This window comes from Chelonoidis abingdonii, chromosome 3 (assembly GCF_003597395.2).
Source record: "Chelonoidis abingdonii isolate Lonesome George chromosome 3, CheloAbing_2.0, whole genome shotgun sequence".
NCBI classification, from domain to species: domain Eukaryota; kingdom Metazoa; phylum Chordata; order Testudines; family Testudinidae; genus Chelonoidis; species Chelonoidis abingdonii.
Window position 1 is genome coordinate 106,719,542 of NC_133771.1, and position 21,942 is coordinate 106,741,483.

The 21,942-nt window shown below is 41.8% G+C and overlaps 1 long non-coding RNA gene across 1 annotated transcript in view; it reads left to right on the top strand.

The window, feature by feature from the left end:
• The first annotated feature begins 273 nt into the window (after positions 1-273).
• The window catches only part of LOC116827546 (uncharacterized), a 179,481-nt gene continuing 157,812 nt past the window's right edge, over positions 274-21,942 (top strand). Inside the window, exon 1 of the long non-coding RNA XR_004374338.2 lies at positions 274-357. This is a non-coding gene — a long non-coding RNA (uncharacterized LOC116827546). The remainder of the gene's footprint in view (positions 358-21,942) is intronic.

Genomic DNA, 21,942 nt, shown 5'->3' on the forward strand with positions numbered 1-21,942 from the left:
ATACCAAATAATAATATCAATTTGGGTTTGGTATATCAGTCCCACCTCATCTACAATTGTAAGCACAATAACTATAAGTACTCCAAATGTATTCTAAATGGAAATTGATAGAAAAGGCTAAGATGCCACAAACCCTTCTTCCATAAATACTCTCTAGGCTTTCGCCATCAGAAATCCATCCTGCACTTGCTTGATCATTATTTAGTCCTTAGTGAAGAAGAGGCTAGCTTACTTTGCAACTTCTGTGGCTTTCCCAGGAACACGACTCTGCCTCCTGAGGAACAATCCCTCGTTGAAAAGAGTGGTCACCCAAGCATGTCTGGCATAGTAAAGACTCAAGCTCTGGCTCCCCTTGAGGTATGTGCATCACAGTGGGCCCTGTATATTTGAGGCTGGTATTCTGGTGCTTTTCCATGCTGACCATTGGGCTCTTAATCCATCTTCGTACCTGCAAACACAAAAGAATTTATGAGCTCCCTTCAACTTCTTTCACAAGTAATATCTCAGGGGTATCCTGATATGGCTACATAGTTATAGGCCATTGACAATAATCTGATACCATGTAGGATGTCTGGATTCTCTTTCTCTCTCTCTCTCTCTCTCTATGAATTTTTAAAAAGGCCTGTAGGTAGGTAAGAAGAGAAGGATACTTGTACAAAGTGAATACTTCCAATATTGACAGCTCCGTTGACACTTCATTTACATAGAATAGATTTTTTGCAGGTATTTATTTTTAGTTTATATTTGCACTCCCAATATTATAAGCTTTTCCATGGACACATTCCACCTGAAAGTTCTCTTATTTCATATTTTCTCGCTCACTAAGCTTCTATTATCTTAACCGATTCTTCTCTTTCCTCTTCTTATGACTCTCCATTACATTTGGGAGTCACTCTTTGTGCTGGCCTTTTATACTCTGTCCCTGCCTCCCTCTGAATCATCCTCTCTTGCCTTCCTCCTTTTGTATTTAGTTCACTATGTAGCTCTTTGCAATATTGTGCACTGAGGACCCTATATAAAAGTAAATTATACCGTATTGTCAAGGTTTGATGTTTCTCATGTACATGCTATATCTGCTCTACTTTGTTTCTATTATTGCCAGCCGCTTGACATGTGAATTATATTTACAGTCTGTAATGGAATTCTTAGCGTGGATTAATAAATTAGTTCTCCTTGTTACAGAAATCAGGGATTTTTCTGGATGCCTTCCTAAATCATTTTATATAACAAAACAAAAGACAGCCACGTGATCCATGTTCCTTTTGTGCTTGATCAGCTTAAAATACAATTAAGAGAAATGTAAAATCGCCACCATTCCCTTTTTATTCTGCTTTTGAAAGCTTGAAGGAAATTAACATAGGAAGGGGGAAGTTTATACCAGAATTATTTATCAATAAGAGGTTGAAAAGCTGAGACTGTCAGAGCTAACTAGGAGACTAAACTACATGGGGCAAGGCCAGATGGCTACAGTAAAGTACTGAGAAACAGGTATGTTAGCCCCAGGCTACCCTGGTAACCAAATGGCAGTTGCTCCAGGTTAATCAAGGCACCTGGAGCCAATTAAGACCTTTCTAGAAGGCAGTAGAGATAGCTACTTTAATTAGAACACCTGCAGCCAATCAAGGCAGGCTAATCAGGGCACCTGGGTTTAAAAAGGAGCTCACTCCAGTCAGGCAGGGAGGAGCCAGAGGAGAAGGAGCGTGTGTGAGGAGCTGGGAGCAAGAAGGCAAGGAGCTGAGAGTGAGAGAATGTACTGCTGGAGGATTGAGGAGGACAAGCGTTATCAGACACCAGGAGGAAGGTCCTGTGGTGAGGATAAAGAAGGTGTTTAGAGGAGGCCATGGGGAAGTAGCCCAGGGAGTTGTAGCTGTCATGCAGGTGTTACAGGAGGCACTATAGACAGCTGCAATCCACAGGGCCCTGGGCTGGAACCCGGAGTAGAGGGCAGGCCCGGGTTTCCCCCAAACCTCCCAACTCCTGATCAGACACAGGAGGAGCTGACCCAGACTGTGGGTTCCGCAAGAGGGGAAGATCACTGAGGTGAACAAATCCGCCAATAAGCGCATGACCCACCAAGGTAGAGGAGGAACTTTGTCACAATAGCTTCCATTGAAATTAATGGGAACTTTGTGGCTAAATCCTTATTTGGCTTGGAAAGTCTCAACCCAGATGTCTGCAAAGGGATGGCTCAAGAGATCTGGCATGAGATTGTGCTGACTCACAATCCAAGCAATACATTGGTTGTAATCAGGTTCCAGAGGCTGGAGGCCAGAATGGAACTTGGCCTCAACATAGAGATGGTTTATAAGTAAAAGACCAGTCAAGTGCTGTAAATTAGAAAAATAACACTTACATGTGTCATGACCACCAGGCCTCTTGTTGCATTAGCAGTGAGAGTCTAAATCTCAGCAACTGGTGAATGGGTCACTTACGATAAACAAACATTATGAAATGCAGCTAGCCAGAACATCCTCTGGTAACTGGTAGGCGAACAGTGAGCCTACAATTGCTCATGCTATGCTAGTCTTCAGAAAATCATATGAACAACTCTCTTTCCTCTCTCTGGAAACCAAGCAAATAAGATGTCATTCTTGGGGCACATGTGCCACTTGTCATTACATTTGTTCCAGAGACACTAATATACATAGAATGTTTTAATCTATACTTCTGATACTTTGATATTTCATTCAGACCTCAGTTACCTTCTTGTCCTTTACAATCCCTTGAATTTTGGTATATGGCACACACAATGTCTGCATGCCTTTGCAATCAGATATTAAAGTAAAAAAAAACAACAACCAAGTGGTTAGAGCTGTGTGGAATCATTTTTCCATGATATTGAAGCCAACTGTGGTTTTGATTCAACTTTTTTCTGTTTTTACAATTCTTAAAATTCCTTAATAGGTAGAAAGACTGTTCTTCATCATTCTCTTTATTCATAGCTTTTTGGCTTCATGTTGCTCAGCTGGGGTTGTTGGTTTTTTGTTTGTTTTAAGAAATATATTTTGAAATTAATCTTTGGACTCTGGCAGATTTTCAACACATTTATTGTGCCAAACATAGTTGATTCTATGATTGTTAAGCACATCACTAAATATATGGCTCTCCAAGTAAATTCACGGCTGTCTCTCTTGACCTAATTCCAGAACTTGGTATGTTGACAAGAACAATATTTTTCCTGGACAAAAAGTCATGCTTTATTTTCCAACTTAGTTTTATTAAGGGAGGTAAGTGTTGGACTCCTGAATGGGTGATTCTTGAATTATGGATGGCGCTTGGGAGAGTTTCACTACTCATTTTATTGCAGGCTGACTGCTGGTTTGATTCAGACTCATGTCACACACTGAACCTAGTTTTTACTGTTTAAAAAAGCTACATTAGCTTTATTTTATTAAATATCTAAATTAAATTTTAAGTGCTCTTGGTAGTTACAGCCAAGACTGAAAGTGGAAATACAGAAACATGATGACAAAGACTGTGCTTATATTAATTCTGGCCTGGTTAAGACAACCAGGACATAAGAGAAATCTGATAAGAGAACTAAAGTGCATGAAATTTCCATGTATCAGAGGGGTAGCCATGTTAGTCTGGATCTGTAAAAAGCGACAGAGTCCTGTGGCACCTTATAGACTAACAGATGTATTGGAGCATAAGCTTTCGTGGGTGAATACTCATGTACATGCATCTGATGTACGTGCATCTGACAAAGTGAGTATTCACCCACAAAAGCTTATGCTCCAATACATCTGTTAGTCTATAAGGTGCCACAGGACTCTTTGTCGCTTTTGAAATTTCATCAGCTTTCTAGTTATTGTTCGAATGGATTTGCCTTTTTTTTTTTTAAATCAAAACCAGTTCCTATAGATTTGCAGACTCTGAGGTTGGAAAAGGTCCCAGTTTTCCCAAGTTGGATTAGACAAAGTACAGATGGTTTGCCATTTTGGTTGAACTAAATTAGGCTTTGCCTCGCTGCTTAGTTGGAGCTCCATTTAAGTCAATTAATTCAGGGACAAATTTGTCTTACGGTTCCTGGAAGCTGATCTGAAGATTGAGGCTGTTCTTTTCATGGGATCTCAAAAAGTCATGCAGATGGGGATTTTTATTGATTTGTGAGTGGCAGGATGTCAGGGTTAGAAAAAGAAATATACCCTTAGGGCTTGTCTACACCATGAAAATTAATCCAGAATGAAGTATGAATTTAAATATAAAATTAACTATTCCCAATTAACTCCATGTGTGGACTCTTTTTTTATTCTAGAATACAGGTGCCTTATTTTGGATTAATTTAAACCAAGTGAATTAAACTGATTCAGAGTAAGGCACTCTTATTCAGGAATAAGAGCATCCATAAATGAAGTTAATCAGGAATAGATATTTTGGAATAGCTCCCCGTGTAGACAAGTCCTTAAGTCTATTTTTCAGATATCATGAAAAATTCAGCATAATATGAACTGAGAAGTATAACTATTATTCCCGGTACTCAGGGTGGAAAATAAAACACTTTGATATGTGACTTATGACATTTATAGCTGTCCAAAGGCATTTAAAATCTTGACTTCAAACTGGAAATATGGACTGGCAGCATGTTTTTAACATCAAGGCCAGCTGTAGACTTCTAAAGAAAAATTACTTCCCTGGGTTTAGCTGTGAAGAGCCTGGCTTGTAGGAGTGAATCTCAGGTTTCCATAGAAGTTTGTAAATTACATATGACTATTTTTCAGATCGACGCAGTTAAGTTTATTGAAATGTTGTATATGTATATTAGTCACATTAATTCTAAGTCAACACATAGGCCTTTGACCAGCTAAAATCCTAATGCATTTCAAAAGGTGGCTATATACTTACTAGGCTAATTTCCACTAAGAGTGTACCCATATCTATTGCTCTGTGTTTGGCTTGGGCTATCTGAGACCTTGCCATTTTGCATTCAAAGTGCAAGGCACACTTCTTTGGCCGTGCATCCCCTAATAAAAACACCTAGAACAGCACTAATAAACAAACTATAAAAGAAATTCCACACCCAATTATCTGCCTTGGCAGAGAAAGACAGAAAGATTGAATCACAAGTAATTGATGCTACCCGTATTGCTGAGTGGAGCACTAGAAGGCACTCGGATACCACGGTGCTGGGTACATTGTTACTTACATTGTAAGCTCCTTGTGGGCAGAGACTATCTTTTTGCTCTGGGTTTGTACAACACCCAGCACAATGGGGTCCTAGTCTGTGACTAGGATGCCTATGCTCTATGATAATACAAATAATAATAATAACAAAATTGTTCTTCACATTAAAGGAGAGGTTGCGTTAAACAAATAGGTTCTTTCATTATTTACTTTTTATCTACCTGCTCCAAGCCAAGCTTTCTCTTTTGAATAGTACTGACAGATTCCTGAATTTCTATGTGAAGGTGACCCTTTGCACTCTCCAGAAAATTTCCCTCAACAGGAGCAACTGATCCACATAACTGGGCTGGCATCACTTGAATAGAATAGACCAAAGTGAGGAAGTGCTCTCAGTTTAATTTTGCCCAGTCTTGATAACAGGATCTGCACGCCTTTTCCTCATCCATTCCCCATCTCCTCTGGAAACTTCATAGAAATCTAGAAACGTAGGGCTGGAAGGGACCTTGAGAAGTCATTAAGTCCAGTCCCCTGTGCAGAACAGATGTTTGTTCAACCTGTTCTTAAAAACCTCCGATTTCATTCTACTACATGTCTGTAGTGGACCTCTTCGCAGTATTTGGACATAATGTTATAAAGGCCAAAAGTATAACCGAGTTCAAAAAAGAATTAGATAAGTTCATGGAGTACAGGTCCATCAATTGCTATTAGCCAAGATGGTCAGAGATGCAACTCCATGCTCTGGGTGCCCCTAAACCTCTGACTGCTAGAAGTTGGGACTGGATGAAAGGATGGGTCACATGATAAATTGTCCTGTTCTGTTCACTCCCTCTGAAGCATCTGGCACAGGCCACTGTTGGAAGACAGGATATTGGGCTAGATAGACCATTGGTCTGACCCTGTATAGCCATTCTTATGTTCTGATGGCATGGTTCATCTATGAAACTTGCTTGATCTCACTGTGTGATCTATATGGAATCCATCCTTCACATGATAAATTTATGAGACTTGCCAAATGTTGCCCTACATGTTTAACATTAATTAGCAAAAGGTAGAGTAATGATTTGGTAAAATAATCCCCTTCACGCCTATGAGCCTTCATCCCCTATCAAAACCAACCTTGCACATAACTTCCTTCTCACATTTTGTAATGTTTTTCACTTCAAGGTTTCTTGGAACAGGAAATGCCATAATAGCTTGCCAAAAGCTGTTCTTACGTTGTTTAAGCAGAACTGACGTACATTTCACAAGAAAATCTTATTTATGCCAGGTTTTCAAGGTACAGATAGTTCAGGTAAACTTTGCATAAGAATCTAAGCTCCTGGATGTTTATCTGATACCCATTTGAACTTTTGAGAGTCAGCCATCACTAACCCTAACTTGAATTAGAATTGTTCTAATCCTAGCATTAAACAATCTTTACTCCAAAGGAACTGTGCCAAACACAACTTTGTGAAGTATGCTTATAATCATCGTGAAAGGTGAACACATAGTGATAAATAAACAAATAAATAAATATATTGGACTCTTTTTTCCTGAGTCTAGCTTGCTCTAATTTCTCTGTTTGATCTACTTTCTAAAATCCTAATATCCAGCAGCAATAATCCCTCTGACTAGAAAATTGCCAGATGTGATTAAATGACGTTGCCAAATTCCAGGTTTTTTCCACTCTTGGCTTTTCCTCTTATGTAATAGTAAGCAGATATAGCTTTTAATTTAATATAGTTCAGCTGTTAATGGCATCAGTTGACTCAGCATTCTTTGTACTGTGGTCAAGTATTAATTCATAAATCAGTCCCATTTACGGTAATCACGAGCAATGTTTTCCATGAGGGAAACATCAACTTGTTCTACAGAGCACCCTTGCACTTACTGCTGCCCTCATTCTACTGGGCTTCCACAGGTGCCATTACTAAATTGTTACTACTTCATTTCATGGTGGTCTTTGGGGTCATCCTTGGGTTTGGGGTGTATTGATACGACGATGCTCCTTAAGACTCCTTCTGGCCTGTTTGTTGGACCTGTCTTTAGCCCGGAGGCTTGTCTGCAAAGGGCTCCATTTTTCAGGGGTGCTGAAAGGAATGGGAGTTGAGGGTGCAGAGTAGCTGTCAGGAGAGGCTCAGAACCTGCTTCAGCCAGCCACTGTCCTGTCCCCTGCAGTCCAGATCCCCATCTTCCAAAATGGCAGATGACCTTTGGTCTCTGCAATCTCATTGCATCAGAATACATAACAACAGCTACTCTGTATGCTAAGGGTGCCCACACTACAAGCTAGGGGCGTGATTCCCCTGCTCACATACACACACTTGCACTAGCTCCCATCAAGCTAGTGTGAGTATAAATAGCAGTGCAGTTGCACTAGCATGGGCTGCAGCAGTGGAACCATGGCTTAGCCATAGCGAGTACAAACCCACCTCAACCCAGTGAGTGTGTATTTCACAGCTTGTTTCCTTAGACAACAAGGAATGGGGGGCTGCTGGACAGTTTTTTGGTGGGGCTGAAAAAACTGCTTTAACTGTGTTGGTTTGAATTTTACAGAGTCAAGGTTCCCACTACTGGTGTATGCTCCTGTTTGTATCATCCCATTGCCTTTTATACCTTTCAATCAGCTTACTGCTTTCTCTACAGATTCTCATTGCAGTGTCTCTGACTTGAATATTCATTTTCCTACCAGACAGTGTCTAATGCCTTAATTGTCATTTGGTGCTGTTTGTTTGTGTGCTAGCTCTGTATTCCAGTGATATCAAATGCACTTTTCTCCTACTCCAGTTGCAGTTCATCTGATCCTTTTCCCCCCTTCTCCTGCCATTATCTAATTACAACTCAGAGCAGGATTTGAATTTTTCTCCATTATATAAGATGTACAGTGTTCACAGAGCTCTTGGAATCATGTCTCTGAAGCCCGGAGGGCAACTTTCAGGAAATCCATTTAAATTACAGTTATGGAGATTGTTGAATGAAAGGTTCATTGTTCAAACTGTGTACAGTCAGCTAATTAAATAGAATATAGTAAATGAGAGGGAAGCTGATTAATGTCCAAACAGAGATTTATCACTGTTCTCTACTTGGCTTTGTCATTTAATTTGTTATGTCCCATGGGAAAAGTAACACTGCAATAGAATCAGTTTGTCAGAGCACCTCAGACTGCTATGTTCTTCAAAACTCTGTAATGCATCACTTTATTTATTACTAATCCCATTTAATTTTAGAAAGTAATTGAAGAACAACCTCCTGAGTAGTCATCAGGTGCATTCTCTGTGACAGCGTTTCAAAAAATGGGCTGAGGCCAAATTGCAGAGTCCAGCACTTCTGTTCAGGCCAGAAGTATTGTTAATGTGGTTCAGATTCATTAAAAATTGGGCCTTCCAAATATGCTGTCAGGAAATGATATGCATGTGAGACTAAGCATGTTTAGGGGAGAGCATATATCTCATATCAACTGGGTTGAGAGATGCAGGCAAACGACAGATGTTATGGGAGGCATTTGGGGCAATGTGCTAGGGATCAGAAGACTTGGAATTCTACAGCTGGCTCTGCCACTGTGCTCCTATAGCACCTTGGGCAAGTTATTTCACCTCTTTTGGCCTCTGTTTCCCCTCCCTCGCTTTGTCTATCTTGTCTATTAGATTGTAAGCTCTTTAGGCTAGGGGACATCTCCCAGCAGGAGTTTGTACAGTGCCTTGTCTTGATTGTGGCCTCTAGATACTACTGCTATAAGTAAATACTTTAATAATAATTTATTAATGTTTATTGTTTTATTAAAACATGGAGGTATATGTGGATTACCTAAATGCAAGTAAGGGGTTCCTTTTGAGATGCTTCGGTGTCCCCTTCACAGCATAGAATCTGCTGAAAAATGTGAGAGCTAGTGTTGAACCACAGGGTCTGGATTTGTTCAATCCTTGTTTAATTAATTACTGTTCCTCTTTTGAAAATATTACCTGTGATCTACTTCCAGGTAGACAGGCTGGTGCCCAGCAAATAGTTTGAAATAGTTGTAAATTGCCCTAGAGCTATTGGGTCAGATCCTTTACCAGTGTAAATCACCAGGGTTCCACTGAAGTCAGTGAAGTGATACTGATTTACACTAGCTGAAGATCTGTTCCATTTTCTCTAATTACTCTGGGCAACCCCAGGCCATGTTGTAGTGTAAACCTGAAGACATCCATTGCATGTTTTTAATTCAGAACAAAATGCTTTCTAACTGACTGACTTTTTTCAACGTTTTGGCATTAAGGAGTTTATGTAGCTCAGCCAAGGCAGAAGTTAAATATTTAAAAAGTTTAAGAAATAGCATATCAAGTTACTATATATCTGTATCTAAATTTATTTGAATGAAAGGCATTAAAGTCAGCTATGTATATAAGAAATTTGTGAGATGTATTACTATTCTAGGGTCTGATTCAGCAAAACACTAAAACCCAGTCTAGCTTTAAGCATGGGCTTAAGTAATTTCCTAGTCAGTAAACCACAAAAGCATGAGTTTAAGGCACAGTGAAGAACTTTAAACTTAGGTGTGTAAGCCAGTGCGTTCGGGCCCCGTCCCCTCAGGTGCGACGGGGAGCCAGGGCGCCTCCTTCCTGGCGGCCGGACGGCTCACGCTCCACTCCCGTACTTGAGGGCTGAGCAAACAAAAATCGATAGGCCCTGGCCCTTAGACAGGGCAGGCAGCACCCAGTCCAGGCTCAGCTTAGGGGCTGAGCAAACAAAGTCTATGGCCCCAAGCCCTCAGGCAGGGCAGGGCAGCAAACAGTCCGGGGCTCTGCCCCTTTGGAGCAGGGCAGAGCAACAAACAGTTCAGGGGGGCTCTGACCCTTTGGAGCAGGGCAGAGCAGAGCAGCAAACAGTTCAGGGGGCTCTGCCCCTTTGGAACAGGGCAGAGCAACAAACAGTTTAGGAGCTCTGACCCTTTGGAGCAGGGCAGGGCAGCAAACAGTTCAGGGGGCTCTGACCCTTTGGAGCAGGGCAGGGCAGCAAACAGTTCAGGGGGCTCTGACCCTTTGGAGCAGGGCAGCGCAGCAAACAGTTCAGGGGGCTCTGACCCTTTGGAGCAGGGCAGAGCAGCAAACAGTTCAGGGGGCTCTGACCCTTTGGAGCAGGGCAGCGCAGCAAACAGTTCAGGGGGCTCTGACCCTTTGGAGCAGGGCAGCGCAGCAAACAAACTGTAGCTCTGGATGAAGGGGGATACTGCCACCCGGTTACGGGTGGCAGGGGGAACGCAGGCCCACCCACTCCTCTGCGTTCCAGCCCGGGGCCCTAGTAGCGGCTGTCGCCGCTAAGGCGGTCAGTGGGGATCCGCACCGAAACACACTGACTAGGTGATCAGTAGGGATCGCCGATACAGACGACCATAGGCTCGGGGCCCTCTGCGGCCTGACTGTGGTCAGCCGCCCCCGGGCTACTTCCAATTCCCCCTTTTCCCGGTACCTGTCCTTCCTCGGCGTACGTCGGCGGGTCCCAGACCATGGGTTCCTCGGAAACCTGGGAGGCAGTAGGGTCCGGTGGCTCCTCTGGATAGCCGGCACAGGGTCATTGCGGTTGGGAGTCCTCGGGGTACCTGGCGCAGGGCAGGTCGGGCCAACGCTTCTCGGGATAGTGGGCCCGGGGCAGCTCCGACCAGCGCTCCTCTGGATAGTGGGCCCGGGGCAGCTCCAGCCAGCGCTCCTCTGGGTAGTGGGCCTGAGGTAGGCTGGGCCGAGTGGGAGCTCGGGCCTCCACGTCCATCCTCCTCGGCGGCCAGCGCTGAACTGAGCTCTGAGCCCTGGCTCTTATACTTCCTGTCCCGCCCCTTGACTTCCGGGGGGCGGGAACAGGCGGTAGTGGCTCTGCCCACGGGGGTGCCTGCTCTGGCTCGTTCCCCTCAGGTGCGACGGGGAGCCAGGGCGCCTCCTTACAAGGTGTTACAGTAATAAAACTAACAATAAATAATAGTGACACACTTCAGTGCTTTGCTGTCTTAGGGTTGATGCAGCTTCCAGTCAAGTCAATGGGAAAAAGCATTAGTGCCCTAGGTTCATATAGATATAGTACTCTTCTGGTTCTACTAACTTCATCTATTTTCCTACTGAACTGCTAATTTATCTGAAATGTAAGCATACAAAGTACCTGCTTAAGGCTTTTTTCCCATTCTCCTTGAAAATAAGTGATTGTCTCAGTGGGTTCTTGTTTCACTGAATGAATAAATAAATAAATAAACTATAGTAATCAGGTAAGAGTTTCTTGGATCAATAGCAAGCACTGACATGACTTGCTTCTGCAGGAGATAATACAATAGATTCATTGTCCATATTGATATATAACACTGTCACTGCAGATACAGAGGGCTACGTGTATTACCCGAAAGGCAAAACAAAACAAAACAGTCTGTATTATCCATGTGCTAGCTAATCTTTCCAGGCCACAATGTTTCAGATAGGTTTAAATCTAGATCTAATAGAGACAACATGAACAATACAACTCCAGATCCTTTGTAGGAGGTCCTAGGTTGTTTGTATATTTTTTCCAGTTCTGTGTTTTATATGAGCAGAGCATTATACCTACCTATGTAATATTCATTTTAACCTCTATTCTTCTGGGCACTCTAAGTCCTGCCTGTAATAATAACTACCACTCATACAGCATCTTTCATCCAAAGATCCCACAGCAATCTATAATAACTATGTAACTGTGTGGACATATAGGTCCAGATACTCTAGCTCAGGAGTCTCCAACCTTTCAGAAGTGCTGTGCTGAGTCTTCATTTATTCACTCTAATTTAAGGTTTCATGTGACGGTAATACATTTTCATGTTTTTAGAAGGTCTCTTTCTCTGTCTATAATATATAACTAAACTATTGTTGTATGTAAAGTAAATAAGGTTTTTAAAATGTTTAAGAAGCTTCATTTAAAATTAAATTAAAATGCAGAGCCCCCCGGACTAGTGGCCAGGACCCGGGCAGTGTGAGTGCCACTGATAATCAGCTCACATGCCGCATAGGTTGCCTATCTCTGCTCTAGCTGAAGCCAACGAATGCTCAGAAGTGAGTGGTTGCAAAGGTGGTTGATTAATATTTTTCAATATACATTTATCACTGTATTTTTTCCTCTTGGAATTCTTTCTTCAGATTATCACGTGTGACAATCATTTTTTGCATTCTTCAATAGTTTTGGCTGAAAATATAATTGCAATATAATAATACTTGCTGCTGTATTATGTAATAATGCATGCAGAACATGATGAATTGTGAGATACAGTATCAAACATCATTTAACTCCAATTGTTCTCTGTTAGATTAAAAGCTTCATCATAATGAGATTCATAAAGGACATTTTGGGTGATCTAAAGTTAATAATTTTCTTTCTCCTAGTTTGAATCTAATGCTGCTTCTCTTGATCTCCCAAAACTATAAAGGATAGATTTGTTATACAACATCAGACATTTATATCATCATAATGTTTCATAGACTTTAAAGCCGGAAGAGACCATTAGATCATCTAATCCAGGGGTAGGCAACCTCTGACACATGTGCCAAAGGCGGCACACGAGCTGATTTTCAGTGGCACTCACACTGCCCAGGTCCTGGCCACTGGTCCAGGGGGCTCTGCATTTTAAATGAAGCTTCTTAAACATTTTAAAAACCTTATTTACTTTACAGACAACAATAGTTTAGTTATATATTATAGACTTATAGTAAGAGATCTTCTTCTAAAAACATGAAAATGTATTACTGGCACGAGAAACCTTAAATTAGAATGAATAAATGAAGACTTGGCACACCACTTCTGAAAGGTTGCCGACCCCTGATGATCTTCTGTATATTATAGGCTATAAAATTTCACTCATTTACTCCTGCATTTAGCCAAATAAACTTTGTTTGGCTAAAGAATATCTCCTGGAAAGGCATCCAGCCTTGCTCTGAAGACAGCAAGAAATGGAGTATTCATCACTTCGCTTGGTACTTTGTTCTAATTGTTAATCACCCTCGCTGCTGAGCTGATCAGAATGTTCTGACATATATTGACCATAAGACTTCTTCTACTGTACCTTTCAGTATTTTGTTTAGGAAAAAATCAATTGATTTGCTTGGCAATGTCATATAAAACCAAAGAAGATTAATTTTCTGAAGATCAATCACTGTCTTTTTCTTAACTGTTTCCAATATGTGGGCTGACAGATGTGAACTCCTGGGTGCAGGGACCATATGAGATTTACCCATCATTTCAGAAAAGTATTTATGAGTCTGAACAATTTGTAAAGACACTTCCACAGCACACTCTTCCCCCAACACTTGCATGCAGAGAGGTTAAACTGTGAAATACAGTTAACTTTATTAGGTTTGAATTTGTTTAATGGTTATAAATCATGAGCATGACATTCTTTTCACATTTGTAAAGAAATCTATCAGCCTGGAGGTTGGTAAATATGAAAGGGAAAGGTAGTGTTTGTGGTATGTCTTGATACAGAGCCTGATGTGACCTTATATGTGCAGTCCCATAACAATGGAATATCTAATAATATTTCCTAATCAAATTTTTGCCTCCCCCCAAATTTTAATTCTGTTTTGACTCCCACCAAAATGCTGACTTTTGGTATACCAAGGACTCAACAAAAACCAAGAATCCTCTCTGCCCCCTGTCCCTCCAAAATAACATAACCTGTAAAACTACAAATGTTTCAGTTAGTGAAACCTAAAGACTTTCTTTCACACCTATCTAAGTTGCCTAGTATATCAATAAACTGTTCCACAAGTTGTTTTTCTTCACACTTTAACTATATCCCTTTGAGAGATCTGCTTATTAAAGAAGTCTAAGTGCTGTAGACAAAAAATGAGTTAATAAGAGAAAAGCCATATTACATGCTATCACTCATTAACAGTCCTTCCTTTTTTTAAAAAAAAGTCTTCAGCAAGAACGTAGCAACAGATGCAACACACATATACACGCTTGCCTATAAAACATAACAACAAAGACTTCTTACATAATATCCTTTCTTCTTAGCCTGGTATTTTTTCAAGGCATGGTCACAAACCATAATATGCATATTGCCTAGCATTTTTAATCTTAATGGACCTGCATATGCTTTTAGGACCAGTAAAATAAAAATATTTGTTTTGGAAACACAAGCTGAAGTGTAAGCCACCAACAGTGACTCATCAGCTTCAGGCTGGAGTCTCCCATATGTTTAGTCTGTTAGTTTTGGGATTCCTGTGACTTAGGGTATGTCTACACTCACAGGAGCTGGCTTCTTCTGGGCCCCAGGGGTGTTCACCCCTCCGCTCCACCCCTGCCATCACACCCCAAGCTCCCACCCCACCCCGACTCTTCCCACCCAGTCCCGCCCCCTCCCCTGAGTGTGCCCCATTCCTGCTCCTCCCCCCTCTGCTCCAGCACCTCCTGTATGCCGTGGAACAGCTGTGTGCGGTGGGCTGGAGGAGCTGGGAGGGAGGGAGAGGAGTTGACCAGCGGGGCTGCCGGCAGACAGGAGGCCAGGGACGGGGGAGGGGGGAAGGTGGGGAGCTGGCTACCAGTAGGTACTAAGCACCCACTAATTTTTTTCTGTGGCTGCTGCAGCCCTGGAGCATCTGTGGAGTTGGTGCCAATGTCTACACTATAAAAGTAAGTTGATTTATATTAGGTCAAATTACAGCCAGAGCAATAAGTACTGCAGTGATGCATGTCCACACTACCTTCCTTGGGTCGGTGATGCATGTCCTCACCAGGAGCACTTCCACTGATCAAAGAGGGCAGAGTGCGGAGCTGAGAGCCTAGTCTCTCAGCTCTGCTGAAAGCTCCCTGCTGAGAGCCTGGCTGCCCCACAGGCTCCCGGACTCCTGGCAGACTGCTCCCTCTCCCCTATTCCCCACTGGGAGCAGGGAGAAACCACCCAGGGCTTCTCACATCCCATCACCCAGGGCAACTCACACCGGGAGTTGAGGGAAGCTGCTTGAGGCTTCTTGCCACCAGGGAGTTGGGTCCAGCTGCCATGAAATTGACAAGGCTGACTGGCTCCAGGCAGTGAGTGGGTAAGGGGACTGCTTGGGCTTCTCGCTCAAGCTCGCAGCTGGGAACGGCTTCTGAAACCACCCAGGCTTTAGCTCCCCACTGGACTCTCACTCCAGCTCCCAGACGGGAGCAGGATCCAGCTGCCCAGCTCTCCAGGGGAGCGGGTCTTTCTTGTCAATTTTATGACTCCTGCCATGAAATTGATAAGACAGCCGACGTAAGTAATGCAACCTCTACAGGGACATTGCGTTGCCCTAATTACACTGATGTAAGCCTTATACCTCTCGTGGAGGTGGAGTTATGATGTCGGTGTAGTAGGGCACTTACACCGGCAGGAGGAAGGCTGTAGTGTAGACACATAAAATGCCTTAGGTTGTGCTAACTGTGTAATGTAGACCAGCCCTGAGGCAGCTTGTTTTGACTCTCTTATTCTACATACTCAGCTTTTTTCAATCTGTGCAAACAAAATTTCCAAAGTCATTTAGGTAAATGTCATTGGTGCTAACAATTTTTTTTCTTCTTAGCAAGCCAACATTTTAGCATGTTCAAGGTTGATTAAGTTAAACAATGTGTATTACATCAGGGAAGAATATCCTCTAGTTGAAAACCCTGCTGGTAGGCACACATATGTGATTTCAGTTTGGCAGCTGAACGATTTCACAATCCTCATGATCCTCAAATAGTATTTTACTCCATGTTAATGTGTGAAGGAAACAGAAAAGCAGTGGCCTCCTTTGCCAAAAGAGTTACTTTAGCTGAAACAAACAAAACAGCAAAGAGGGAAAGAGGTGGAGGCAATGATGGAGACAGACAAGTTACCCAGCTTGTTAAAAGGACTGGGTAGCTTTCAGTTATGCAAGCAAAGTCAATGAAACAAAAGAAATCAAACCTCAGACTAAAACTTATTGTTGTTGATTTGAGAAGTGAGTTAGTAACTAACGGTACCATTTTCAAAAGCACACAAGTGACTTAGGAGCCTAAGTCCAATCCAGTTTTCAGAAGTGATTATGGGACTTAAGGGCCTATGTCCCATTGACTTTATGCTAGGGGCCTTGCTGAAGTTAATGTGAGTCCTGCCATTCACCTCGGAGAACTTGGTATCAAAAGCTACGTGGATCCACCAACCAACCTGGGACTCCACAGCCTGGGAAGGAACAGTCTGTTCTCTGGACCTCCGTGGCCCTACTCAGTGCACAACCTGTTTAACTGTGTGGGACCAGGAGTTAAACATTAACAGGAAAAATCAAGAAGAACAGAAGAAAAACGAGTGGGCAGAAAATGATTTATTTACATATTTTATTTATGGAGCACTGTCGAGGTGTTCAGAGCTATCCAAGAAGAGAGGCAGGCCTGGTTTTTATCCCAGGAAGTTTACAATCCAAAATGGACAGATAATACAGTTCAGACACAAAATATCCTGGATGGCCAAAGAATGGAACATCCAGTCTTAAAATGATTCAGATATATTTTTCCCCTCCAAGTTTCTTAATGAATCTTAAATAGAAAAGAATAAATTCATTTAAGTTAAGAGATCCCACAGGAATCATCTTTGCTCCCTCAATAATCCATTCATACATTTTGAAGTGGAATAGAAGAAACAAAAGCATATAGAATAAAGAAGCATATGGATCTAAAAAGAGAAATATTTCCTGTTTGAGAGGACTAGAGAAGAGTGTATTGTATAGGCTATGTACAAGAAAGTACCAGCATTAAGTGTGTTAAAGGAAACATATAACAACATAAATCAACTCTTATAATCTGGTTATCAAAACTGTAGTCATACCCTATCTCCCCCAAGTGCATTGCAACCCCTGCTATTATGCACTGAGGAACCACTGTCATACTGAAATATACCAGCTAAAAGATAAATTATAGGTCCAGGATAATGAACTGAAAATCTCCCTCTGGACGCTTGCTGTTGGCTTCCTACTTCACAGAGAGGCTTGGTAATGATAGACACCCCGCTCTGGGGGAGGCATTTAAGTGACACACTACATGAAATAATTACTTTGAAAACAACCACAAAAAAGGCTTTTCACAAACGTTTATGAGTCTCCTTTCCACCTAGCATCCTAGAGCCCAGAGGGAATGAGACCGTGCAAACTATCCTCACAGAGCACATTACATGTGAACGTGTGCAGTGTTCAAACAAAACTCGTGGTCTGATATAAGCCCCATACTGAACGCACTCCATTGTGCTTAGGAATTGCTGCACATACCACAGAATATGAAAAATCATCCTATTGTTTGGGGCAGGAAGAGAAGTGAAAGGTGGTTTGAAAGAGAACAGCTACCTATTTTGGCCCAGATCCTGTGCAGTTCAGCTAGCCAAGCTGTGCAATGAAATTCTCAGTGGAAGGAACTCCTCAACCCCCACCATGGAACATCAGCAGCACTGCACTGCAGCTGCTACTCCCATACTGTAGGAGTTAATGGCTGGGTTGGTGGCAAATCCGCTGCCCTGTTCCTGCTCTTCTCCCATACCCAAACACCACCAGGTAACAGCGTATGAGGAATCCCCGTGGAGCTCGGCTCTGTTACTTTGCAGGCTTCACAAATCTCACTCCACTCTTGCGCAATGGAACCATACTGGTTCTGCTGCACTGGGGGAACTTCATGGCCATGGAGGGGGGACAGGAGCACTTGTGTTTCATGCCATGCACATACTTTAGTTTGTAGGTGCAAGTTAGGTACAATGTTGGCCAGATCCTCAGCTGGTGTAACTCAGCATCACTCCAATGAAGCCAAGGAGCTGGCAGCAGCGGCCACAGTGGGGTGACTCAGCTGTGCTATGCCCTGGCTTCAGGTCAAGGGTAAGATTCTTTCCCCGCCAACCACATGTAGGTCCCTGTGCAGAACTCCTTTGCTTGGGGAGGCTGATAATAATAGCTGTAAAAGAGCAGCAACACCAGGGATTATGAACTTGGTAGAGAAGCAACTGCAGAAATATAAATAGTGTATGGATCAAAAGCCCTACTTTCAGGGAGAGAATGGAAGCATCAGCATTGTTCGGTTCTTTGAAATTACCGTGAAACCAAATACCTTTTCAGCAATAAAGTCAGAGCACTTGCCTGATGATGAGCAGCAAGGGAATACAGTTACCCTGGCCTCAATCCTTAGGGAAACCAATTCATTTGCTTCACATCCCTCTGGGGACAAGGTTACCAAATAAGCATATGAACCTGCTGATTAGTGCCCTTCTCTGATTAAAGAATAAATCTTTTTAAAACAAAGCCCAAGTGCTGCTTAACAAGAGAGAGAGAGAATTTTGAGCAGGCCTAAAAGTGAAATCTGAAACAACCTACCTAAGAAAAGCTTTACACCTTCCATTCCCTTTGCTCAGCTTGTAAATCAGCCTGGATTCATTTAAAAGGATTTGGTTGAGATGAAAGTTAGCACCTGAGTAAATTAATTCAACATGTGTCAATATGGAGGGGAACATCTGCCCTTGGAGTGGCAGAGATTATAAAATATATCCAACTCCCGTATGAAATAACCCAGAACTAGAGCTCTTTAAAGGCTTGTTCCTTATCTCACCTCAGGGTGGTTAGCATGTATAGCAAAGGGGGTTGGTTCTAAAACAGTTGATTATTGGCATTCAGATTGCTTTGATTTTATGCACAGGAGTTACATATGTGCTAAATTACCTGAAAAGATTTACTGGGGTGCTCTTCACGTATAGGTGGAATAACCTCCCATTTAACCCCATCTCCACTTGCTTGCTCAGTACTAGTTAGCATTTTATAGGTGCTTTTTCTGCATTTCCTTCGAGCTCGTTCGTCAAAGCAAATTCTGACTTTGTGTGAGTACTTATTAATGCAAGTTTCAGGCAAAAGGAATATATTTAAAATCTATCTGTCAACACAATTCCAAAGCTCCATGCAATTACATCAGATCATGGATTACATAGTCAGTCAGTTTGGTTATGGCAGTGTCAACAGAATGGAGGGGTGAGATTGAAACACATTTTGAAAAATGATTTAGAGGTACATTCTGACAACGGCATGGGGTGATAATCTGGAATATCTGATCCAAAGCACATTGAAGTCAGTGGATAAGCTGCTAGTGATGTCATTGGTTCTTTGATCAGGCCTTTTGTGGGTAAATTTACCTTATTTAATGGAGATCTTACCTTTATTTAAAGGGGAGAGGTGATTTTTTTGAGAACCAAATACTGAATGATTATTATCATAATCATTTTTATTATTTAAATATTCTACACAACCTTTAATTTCAACTATTCTTATAGGTGAAGGTAATTTTATGAAAGTTTAAACCAGAAATGCACCACAATTCATAATTATTAGCTGCAGGTCCTAAAGTTCCTAACACTGGGCATTCTACCAACTATGTATCTTCAGCTGCAGCAGTGTCTTCAACTTTATTATAGTTTTTTTTATATCACAGTGTGTCCTCCCTCCACTTTAGTTTCCTATTATTTTTCTATTCAGCCTCCTTTTCTTTGCACCGCTCACTGTCTTTCTGTCTAGGTACGAGTCAAAAAACTTCCATACAGAGAAATCCAATAGTGATTTTGTTCTAATGTGTAGCAACACTCCTGCTGTGACTATCTCACAACACAGAGATTCAGTTCAAAACTCCAACCAGACCAACCCATTTTACCAAATCTAGGGTGAACTATTTATTTTCTTTCCTTTGGTGACTTTTTTTTAACTAATCATTAATTGTACAGGAAATATGGACCCAAAGATTTGGGCGATTCAGCCAAGTGTGTCAGCCAAGCATAATGGCTTCCCATTATGCTTCATGAAAAGCCATTTACATTGTCAGTATAAAACCTACCAATTACTTATCATTAATCAAATTCCCATTTTAAACTATTAGTTATCATTAAGCTTGTTAAAGCTTTACATTCTTTTATTAGACAAATATGAGGCCATAGTAGCACCAGAAGGATACAAAAAGAACCATCTTTCTTTCTCTAGTTCTGTAACTGCTCATAAGGTTGAACAGATTTTTAGGCCAGATTTTCAAAACCTTTGAAAATATCTGTCCCTTAAAGAATTGCCCTTTCCACCCTGTGTAGGAATCTCCTTACTGCTCCTCAACTTTGGAATTTGGCTTAATAATAATAATTTGTTTTTCTCTCTGCAACAATTTGAATGTTGGGAATCATTAAGAAAGGGATAGATAATAAGACAGAAAATATCATATTGCCTCTATATAAATCCATGGTATGCCCACATCTTGAATACTACGTGCAGATGTGGTCACCTCATCTCAAAAAAGATACAGTATATTGGAATTGGAAAAGGTTCAGAAAAGGGCAACAAAAATGATTAGGGGTATGGAACATTTGTCATATAAGGAGAGATTAATAAAACTGGGACTTTTCAGCTTGGAAAAGAGACGACTAAGGGTGGATATGATCGAGATCTATAAAATCATGACTGGTGTGGAGAAAATAAACAAGGAAGTGTTATTTATTCCTTCTCATAACACAAGAGCTAGGGGTCACCAAATGAAATTAATAGGCAGCAGGTTTAAAACAAACAAAAGGAAGCATTTTTTCACACAACGCAGAGTCAACCTGTGGAACTCCTTGCCAGAGGATGTTGTGAAGGCCAAACCTATAAAAGGGTTCAGAAAAGAACTGGATAAGTTTATGGATGACAGGTCCATTAGTGGCTATTAGGCAGGATGTGCAGGGATGGTGTTCCTTGCCTCTGTGCCATAAGCTGGGTATGAGCGATAGGGGATGGATCACTTGATGATTACCTGTTCTGTTCATTCCCTATGTGGCACCTGGCATTGGCCACTGTCAGAAGACAGGATACTGGGCTAGATGGACCTTTGGTCTGACCCAGTATGGCCGTTCTTATGTTAAATGGCTTGCCCAGGATGACAGAACAGATCAGTGGCAGAGCCAGGAAGAGAACACAAATTGCCTGAGACCCATTGTAGCAATCAATTTAAAAATGAGATTTAAAAATGTCCTTAGCCCTGTCCTGAATGGAACTAGAAATGGGCTACAATGAATAGGCAAGAAGGAGAAACTTCCAACATCACAGACCCTGAAAGGAAAGGTCTTTCCCTTCCCTTCATAGTCTTATCTTCTGATGGTCAGCAGTTTCAATCTCAGACACTATAACAGCCCATGTGTGGGCCATCATTGGTCTTCTATTATTTAGCTTGTTATATTCAAAAATGAAAAGCCTCCATGGACTCACTTTAAAACTAAAGCCGCAGACATTTTCACTCACTGTTGCGGTACATAGACCGATTACATGCATCTGTCACTGTATGCTGAGTGAACTGTACACACATACAGTAAAAATAAAAACATAATTTTTTAATAAAAGCCTTTCTATTATTCATTTGGATTTTTGCTCCTGTTTGGCACATTTTAATATTAGTCCTTTGGGGAGATTTTTGTTTGGTTTTAATTTGCTGTAGCTTTGTTTTTAATCAACACAGTTTTCCCATTTGCAGAAGCTTTCTGCTTATGTGTTAGCTTGCCTTCCATGTGTGCTGGCAACGCCTTTCTCCCTGGCTTCAGAGTGTGTCTGATCCTGCTGGTTGGAAGGATGAAAGTTTCCCCCTTTATATCAGTTCCCTGACTCCTGTCCCCAAAGGTGCAACCTCTGACCAATCTGACTGGCTTGGCTTCTAACCTCCAGTAAAGCTAAATTTAATACCAACATGTGGAGGAGTATACGCATCAAGACATTACAAACCCTTAGCTCTCACCAGCTCCTGCAGATCACTTATCACTTTCACAATGTGTCAGGGGAATCCCATTGATTTTTTCAGGGGATCAGATGTTGCTGCCTGCTCCCCAGTTGAAGCAGTGCCATGGTTTGCACCACCCTTCTGACA